Raw genomic sequence first — 8,555 nt, 5'->3', positions numbered from 1 at the left:
CATCTGGCACGCTCTTGGCTGACGTGATAGCAGCGCCACCACCAATTGTTCTCGCCCTGCACGCAGCGCTATATTCAAAATTATTTGCGGTGGTGTAGGGAATATAGAAAAAAAAAACTCGCTAAACGTGAGGGTATATACTAAGTGTGCTATGTGCAGTATACCTACATGTAGTGCGTGATGGCACATAAACGCCGTGCACATGATGTCCGCGAAGTCGAAGGGAGAGTCAGGCTGGGAAGTCTGTAGGAGTCGAGAGGACGGGGCCGACTGTTTCGCGGCGGTCGAAGTATGGGTTGAATGCTGACGTCTAAGGACGGCGTGCTGGATGTCTGTAAGCCGGATACGTGGACAGCTGGCGTCCGGTGGTGTTTGGTGTCGAGGCCACTGTACCTGTGCAGGCATGTCAAGCGCGTTTTTTTTTTGTTTATTTAGTGGCGCGCGCTCCCATAAGAGCACTGATGCAATAACGCCCGCTCACAGGCATGGTATAACTTTAAGTGCTAAATTTGGAAGTGAAGAAGGGAGATGTGCTGACGATGAATACATTGCGCGCGTGAGAACGCACAGGAGTTGTGCTGCCAAAAGGGGCACCATGCCTTGCGCACGCCGCAGGCAAGGTTTCGCTATTTTGGATCATGGCCACGTTTTTTTTTCCTTTCGTGCATCAAAAGAAAAAATGCTTGCTTTCTTCCTTCTCAGCGGTTATATTAAATATCTGCATACACGAGTTTTGAGCCGGGAGTATCCCGGGAAGTGTAGTAGGCTCCTCTCTATATTCGTATTGCCTCTGTAGCAAAAAAGGAAGGAACTTGCGTCTCGTGCACGAGACGAGCAACTACATGTGCAGTTCTCGTTGATATTAAACGCACCGAGCGCACTATCATTATTCTTTGGCTCCTTGTTAGATGTATTCATGAAAGCTACGTCCTTTGTTCCTCCAGTGCAAAGCTAAAGTTGACAATAAATTTAAACCGCGATGTCGAACACAAGATCATAAGCAAGGCCACCTGAAGCCTATATTGTTCCTGAAGACTATATCCGTTCGTTAGCGGACCGCATACGCCATCCCAAAGGCGCCTTCCACGCTCCATTTGCTCGTCGTAAGCAAGAGGGACAGCGCATCGCAAGGGGAAATCCCCCTTGTACGTCCGTAACGCTGCAGGACAGCAGCGACTCTGCCCCACTGTCAATGCACTCGCTCGCCGGAGGCTCCTTGCTGCGCCTTTTCAGGGTGTGTGCCTTTTTTTTTTTTTCAGGACAGGTTTCATTCTGTACCATGGTGGATGGAAACTACCACAATCGAAGACAAGCAGGCAAGGTACCCTGCTTTTCTTCGACCAGTTGACTTCATTCGAAGGCGTTATGCTGATTCGGGTAGGGATTCGTCAAAGCGAATCCCTACCCGAATCGAAATCTTTAGCCGGAACTGAACTCTAACTCGAATTGATGTTCTTCGAACATGCCTGAATCCGAACCGAACACAAACTAAAAAAAAAAGTTAATAACGGCTGCCGGTTTGGCAGGAAAAGGTTCAAGCATATGGGGCGACAGCGGGCGCTAATAGATAAGCTATTCTCATCCTGCTTGTGTTTATTGAACGCCAAGTCAGCAGCGAATAATGCTTGTAATACTAAAATTATCGCTGCATGCATTGATTCATTATCAGTGTGTAAACTGTTTGCACATTTCCAGCGTGTGTAATACTTCCAGCGTGTGTAATTTTGCGCACATTTCCTTTTCGTTAGCTGTGATTGAAAAGGATCAAACGTAATGAAGTTAGAAAAGTTTATTTTGGATTGATTGCTATTTTAAGGGTGTTGTGAAAACCTGCGTGCATCATAAAATAGGGGTCAGAAAACGGGTGCTCAATAGGTAAGCGATTCTCTGAAATATTTACTTCTTCAGTCAGCATACCCCACTGGCAGATTGTTACGACTCGCAAGTTGCGTTGTGTGCGACAATAAGGATAGACGATAGGTATTTGCTGGTAACTGCTGCCACCTAGCCGGATGCGCTTGCAATTTGGAACTCAGCAATGTCAGTTTTCTTCCGCTGCCTAAACACTATTTCAGGGTCTTCGCGCTATCACCATTTCTGTTGAAGCTCCCAATTCGGCGGTGAGGTCAGCTCGCTACTGTTACTAGAACAAAAAAAGAAACGTGAACCACACGCCAGAATACACGGAGAGGCAGAAAGGAGATGTCCTCGAGAAGGCAAAATGGGAAAACCACCAGGTTCAGTAGCACAGCCTCTTGTAACCATAACGCTGCGGTTGCTAGTGGATGCCGTCACCTTCGCAATGTGCGAGCCACCACGGCTATAAATGGCACGAAAAAACCTATGTTGCCTACGTGTCATGATCTAACGTCAGTTTGGCGCCTACAGGCAGAATACAAATAATTACCGGAGCACAATGTGCGTGCTTTCAACTTTGTTTCCTTGTAGTAGCAGTAGTAGCAGTAGTAGTAGCAGTAGTAGTAGTGGTAGTAGTAGTAGTAGTAGCAGTAGTAGTAGGGTTCGCTGGGCGCGATGCGTCCATGCTAGAGTCCAGGCACGCTTATCATCATTCTTACTTTCGTGCACCTCCTTTTTCACCGAGGCGCATGTCAGCACGCTGCGCTGCCGCGGGAATGCAAACCGGCCACTGTCGGTCTATCTTCTAAAATTCAACAACAAGAAGCGTCGTGAAACAAGAGAAGCGAGGCAAAATATCGCAAATGACTGTGTGAACTGAAGGCGACCACGGCCACATTCATTAAAATTATTAATGAAGGAAAGCGTCGGTGGTGAAGCGGCCCGGCATACCACTTGGTCTTAGTCTGTTCTCGGGACAATTTACATTTTTTTGTCATCCTCTGGCCCGCTCTTGGCTGAGCAGCAATGGCGGCTGCGGTGGTAGTAGTCGTAGTAGTACTAGTAGTAGCAGTAGCGGTAGCAGTAGCAGTAGCAGCAGTAGTAGTAGTTGGAATCACATCTGAATGAAGTATTACTGCAGGAGGCCTCAGAGATTAGTAAAGACACTGACAGATGAACCGCCTATGGATACATAGAAAGAGTAATTATACAAAGAGAGCAAGCAGTAATAAAAAGTGCGGACATGTGAACAATCTAAATGCTAATAATTAGGTAAGTTGTCCGCATTTAGCCAGCGCATACTCCGCGTCACGTGCAGATGCGTAAGAAAGACGGTGGCATTGTTTAGCACGAATTGCCCTTGTTTATTGTTCAGAAGCGCCAACGTCCTCGCGCGCTCTTAAATTAAAAAAAAAAGAAGCAGAAAACTGACCTGAATAATCGCTGGATTCGTTTTCTTTTTTTTTGCTACAAACAAGAAGTTTGCAGTTGTAATTTATTTAACGCAGTTGTTACAGTGCCAATCTCGCCCTGTATCCGACGCCACGATGCTTCCTCGCTTCCCCTAACTTATACTCCTGGCCACTTTTCGTATTTCCTGGCCACTTAATTCCTACTCCAGCAACTTGTCGTGCGTTCGTCATCATCATCATCATCAGCCTGGTTACGCCCACTGCAGGGCAAAGGCCTCTCCCATACTTCTCCAACAACCCCGGTCATGTACTAATTGTGGCCATACCGTCCCTGCAAACTTCTTAATCTCATCCGCCCACCTAACTTTCTGCCGCCCCCTGCTACGCTTCCCTTCCCTTGGGATCCAGTCCGTAACCCTTAATGACCATCGGTTATCTTCCCTCCTCATTACATGTCCTGCCCATGCCCATTTCTTTTCGTTGTGTTCATAGGAGGTTGTGGCCAAGTACTGCACCAAGGTGGCCAATCCTGCTCTGGTGAGTGAGTGCGTTACCGGTTAAGGTCACCGGGATCAGGCCACACTCCAGGCCTGTTTGTGCAATTTTATCAACACGCGGATTTTTTTTTTTTTTGCGTTCGTGCGTTCGTGCCGGTGCTGAATTAACGGAAGTCGGATGTGAAATTCAAACGGCTGAAATGTACCTCGCTGTAGCTGTGATTTGCCCACGCCACGCTGTCCTATTATAATGACGTAGTGTGCGCTTGGGTGATAACTTGCATATAGCTTAATATAGCTTAGCGGGTTGGGCCGAGAGCTCCGCCTAGCATCCATAACCGTCGGATCGAACCTAGCTACTTTAGCGAACGAAACCTTGCCTTACATTGCTGCATGGTGAACCGATGACTTCTATCGAGAGAAAAATAACAAAGTAAGAGGTGAGAAAAAAGAAAGGTGGCAACTGAGCAGAATTAATCCCAGTAGGCTGCCCTGTCTTTCGGCGATGGAGAGGCGAATAACAAAAGGTGAAAGCAAGCGGAATACTTGACTTAATTCGTTTGCACGTCACAAAACTACTTATGTCTTCTCCCAATCTGCCTGGAATGACAAAAGTAGGATTTCATGCTTAATATTGCTCCTGTAGGAAAGGAAAGGAATTGCCAAGCAGGCTGTCCAGCTTCCTAGTGCAGCGTACTAAATATTTATTACAACGTAAACAATTTCTGCATTACTGTTTTGCTGGTCGCGTGTTTATAAGCAAGCATGTCTGATAGACGGGTACGCCGCTCTAACCGATTCTTTGTTACTGTTTGCGCATATAGTATTTTTTAAACCGCCGCACTAGCTAACTGCCCATGACGTTTGGCACCAGAACGTGTCCTGCTGAATACAGGGTCTTGGCTTTGAGTGTCCCGGCCGCGGCGGCTGCATTCAACGCGGGGTGGTATGCGAAAACGCTCCGCTACTATGCATTTGGGGCGCACTAAAAACCATCAGACAGTGAAAGTTATTCCGGAGTCGCCCACTACCGCGTTTTGTGGATTTTGGACGTATAATTCTAGGGACAGTGTTTCGTAACGACTACTTTTTATTTCCAGTTTATTTGTAAAGTGGCCTTCGCTTTGTTACAGGATCACACAAAGCCACGACTTTTCCATGGCCCGACCTGATTGCTGGGATGAACAGATGATGAAGAAAATGCAGAGAATCGCAAGCGGCCATTTTTGAGTATGTGTTTATAAAGGCTGGCGTCCTTGTGTGTTTTTCGAACCGACTGTGTACGGCAGGCACCTTCTACTTCTGCGTGGCTAGCATCAAGCTCATTAGTGTGTGTATATATATATATATATATATATATATATATATATATATATATATATATATATATATATATATATATATACACTAATACACTATACACTAATATATACACTATATATATATATATATATATATATATATATATATATATATATATATATATATATATATATATATATATATATATATATATATATATATATATATATACACACACACACGAAGCCATTTCAACACCACTTCTTGTCTGCCTCTGTGGCCAGCTCACTTAGCGGAAGTGGGTGCAGACGTTATGACCGCCAGCTTCATCAAAACTGCATTCGACGCGCTCCAAATTGCTGTGGTTTCCCAAAGAAATGTCTTAGAGGGTGGGACACAAAGGGAGAGAAAAAGGAAAAAAAAGAAAAGCGTGAGAGATAATTAAGGTAGCGAAAGATGCCTGTCACAGAACATTAAGCTTGTCGGTCCGTCGCTTGAACAGATGACGCAACGTCTTTTGTTCTCTTGCATTTGTACATTAGCTGGGGTGCGCTCGTATTTTTTTTTTTTTTTTGCACTGTCTCATTTGGTGCCGGGGCAAAAAGGAATATGCCATCACTCACGGTATGTTTGCAATAAACAGCAATGATGAGCACAACGCGACTTCTTAGTAATCGTTCCGAATGACCATTTTAGGCGATTCATCAGTTTCCCTTTGAGAAGCGGTCGTCGCTGGCGCTATTCGCTTCAAAACGATGCTGTGCGGCTAGGCACTTTACAGCAGGACTCTATTTTGGGCTGTTTGTTGGGAAAAGCATTCCTACTTTCCTGTGTTTTGGGTACTGCACTTCTTAGTGGAAATTCGAATGAATGTGCAACTAGACTCTGCTATTTGTTTGAATCCAGTTTTGTGCTTTATTTTTATTTCACTTATGTCAAAAGGCGCCATCTCCCTCTGCGTCGTTAGCGTCAAGGTCATTATGATTTGTAGATACTTTAAAATAGGCATCTGTCAGCGTGAATGTTTTAATCGAAGACAGTTTCTGTGAACACAGCTATCTACAATACTGTTATCTTGCTCTTGTACGCTTTTTTGATTGTGTGAACCAAGAATGACAATAACTCTAAAGTATCCTATTTTGCACTAATATAAACTAGAGAATATAAAATGTAAATGCGATATGAATTCAGTGCGTCGTCGACGTTCGATATAGGTTAAGTATCAAACTTTCGAGCTCCTTATCTGATAAGCTTAACAAAGCGCTGAGAAATTATATTGATGAATTCCCGATGCCAGACGGCATCTGCAAGACGTGGAAGCTGATCGTGCTTATGAATACATCATGACAACGCTATTCTTCTTACTTCTCGGAGTGCTGATTCCCTGATATTCTTGCCCTGCTCCAAAACTAAATGAAAAAAACCTTAAATGAGGCGCGAGGGTCAGCGGCGGCAGCGGCGGCAGCGGCGATAGTGATCGCGCGCATGGCAACCTCTGGCGATTACTGACAGCAGCTACAAAGGTTGCCGAGTTATGACGCGGCGCTGGCAAAACAAGTGAGATGGAACTTCTTACTGTGACCTCTACCTACACAATGACACCGAAACGACCGACTGTGTTCTCCTAAATCTGTGTTTTATACTAATCAGAGGAGTATTAACCAGTCGATGAAGCTACTGGCCGAGCTCCGCAGCAGCCGCAAACAAGCGGAATAAAAGCGTCCGCGTTGTCACCGCCAAAGATATCCTACACGCTGTGCACTGAGGCCGACACGATTGCGATTCCCAAACATAACGGTGGGTTTGGGTCGGCATACGAGAATCCTGTACGGCGCGTTAGAACTTCTAGAGGAAGAAACGTGATATAAAGGTTTGAAACAGGGATGAGCAGCGTCAGAAAGGCTGACCAACGTTTCGATAGAAGGACCTCTCTTCGTCAAAGGCGGCCTCGTCATACTCGGCAGCTTAGTTTTAACAGGTTAGTAGAATGAGGTCAAGTACGGTCGTTGCCGGTGTCGACTGGCTGTAAAGGGAGATACTGAAAAGAAAATGAGCTCTGTCGTTTGAAGTCTCTAGGCGTGGTTTTTAAGACGAGGGGACAAAAGCGGAAGAGTAGGAAGGCTCAGAAAAAAAAGAAGTTGAAAAAGAGAGAATAGGAAAGACAAGGACATAGGAAGCTTGGGCTGTTGGGGCAGCGAGAGGTTAAGGAGCTTTCGAAGGTTTCGTAGGCAGCGTGAATTTGTGGTTTTAGAAAAGCCGGTCAGCCGGACAGTGTGCGAGTAACAAAAAGTCACAGGCCTGCGCGAGACACACAGCACAGTCACAGCGTAATCTGGAGGAGCGGCTTATAGGAGCTCCATTTTCAGCGCCACACACCAGAGGGTCTTCGCGGCGAAGTCTCTTTGCGCTGTTTTCACGAGAACTATCGGAACTGTCCACCCGGCGTCGACGTCGAGCTGCGGCGTGTGCTTCGGCTTGTCCTCCTCTCTGCACAGCGGCCTGCTGAGTCCGATGTTGTCTGGGGGGCGATTTTGTAGGAATGCCTGTTTTCATGCCAATGCCTTTTCGCGTGACGTCCACGCTTTTGGAAATGATGGGTGCGTATGCACGACGTTTTTTGAATAGTCCAATGAAAAGCCACCTTCGTTGACCGAACGTTTCTTTCGCGTTCTCTTCTCTTTTTCGGGGCTGTGAAACAAATTTATTTTGTAAAACCATATTTCATAAGAGCATACTTCCATGCTACGTAAAGCAAATTTCTTTTATGACCTTACAACACGAAAGCTGCGACAGCTCAAATAAACGCAAACGCAAGTGCTCCTATTTTTGAAGCAGTATTTGTCGAATCTGCATCCAATCCATGCTGTCGAGCGCAGGCAAAATGGTGGCCTCTGTTGAAGCCGTGCAGCTGATCCCTGAGCGTGTACTGCACGCTAGGGGATCAGCTGTCTCGGGGATCGTAGTCCGTACTGCAGCGCAATTAATTGCGACCCACAGCGCTGTACTTTCGTCTGAGAAGTATTTAAGACGCTTCTTCCGGAAGCCGTGAGATACAAGAGTGAGTTGAATAAATATTGCTCGTGTAGTGCTGGCATTGTTCTGTGGTTTTCGCTGCATCTATTGTATTACGTGTGATCCTTGTTTTTAGAAAGAGCCAGCAAGAATTATTCATAACACCAGAGGACGAAATTCGGGACATAATGGATCGAGAACTGTCAAGGCACTGGGTACGCTTCAATAGGGCACCGCCACAACAGAACAATAGCTTCGTCAAAGTGATCGCAGTGATGGTAACCGTTCCTCAGTCACACGCGCCTGTACTGGCGGTTCTGCTCCGAGAATGAAACTGTTACAACGGTAAGTGTGAGCAGCTACTTTAACTATTTTCAATAATGGTATAAAAAGGTAAGACATCAAGTAATAAAATCGAAGTACGGGATCTGAGCTTAGACAAAATGTTTGCCTCTAGCTTTGTTACTGAGATGCA

Source organism: Dermacentor variabilis, chromosome 1 (assembly GCF_050947875.1).
Source record: "Dermacentor variabilis isolate Ectoservices chromosome 1, ASM5094787v1, whole genome shotgun sequence".
NCBI lineage: Eukaryota > Metazoa > Arthropoda > Arachnida > Ixodida > Ixodidae > Dermacentor > Dermacentor variabilis.
Note: the sequence above shows the minus strand (reverse complement) of the source record.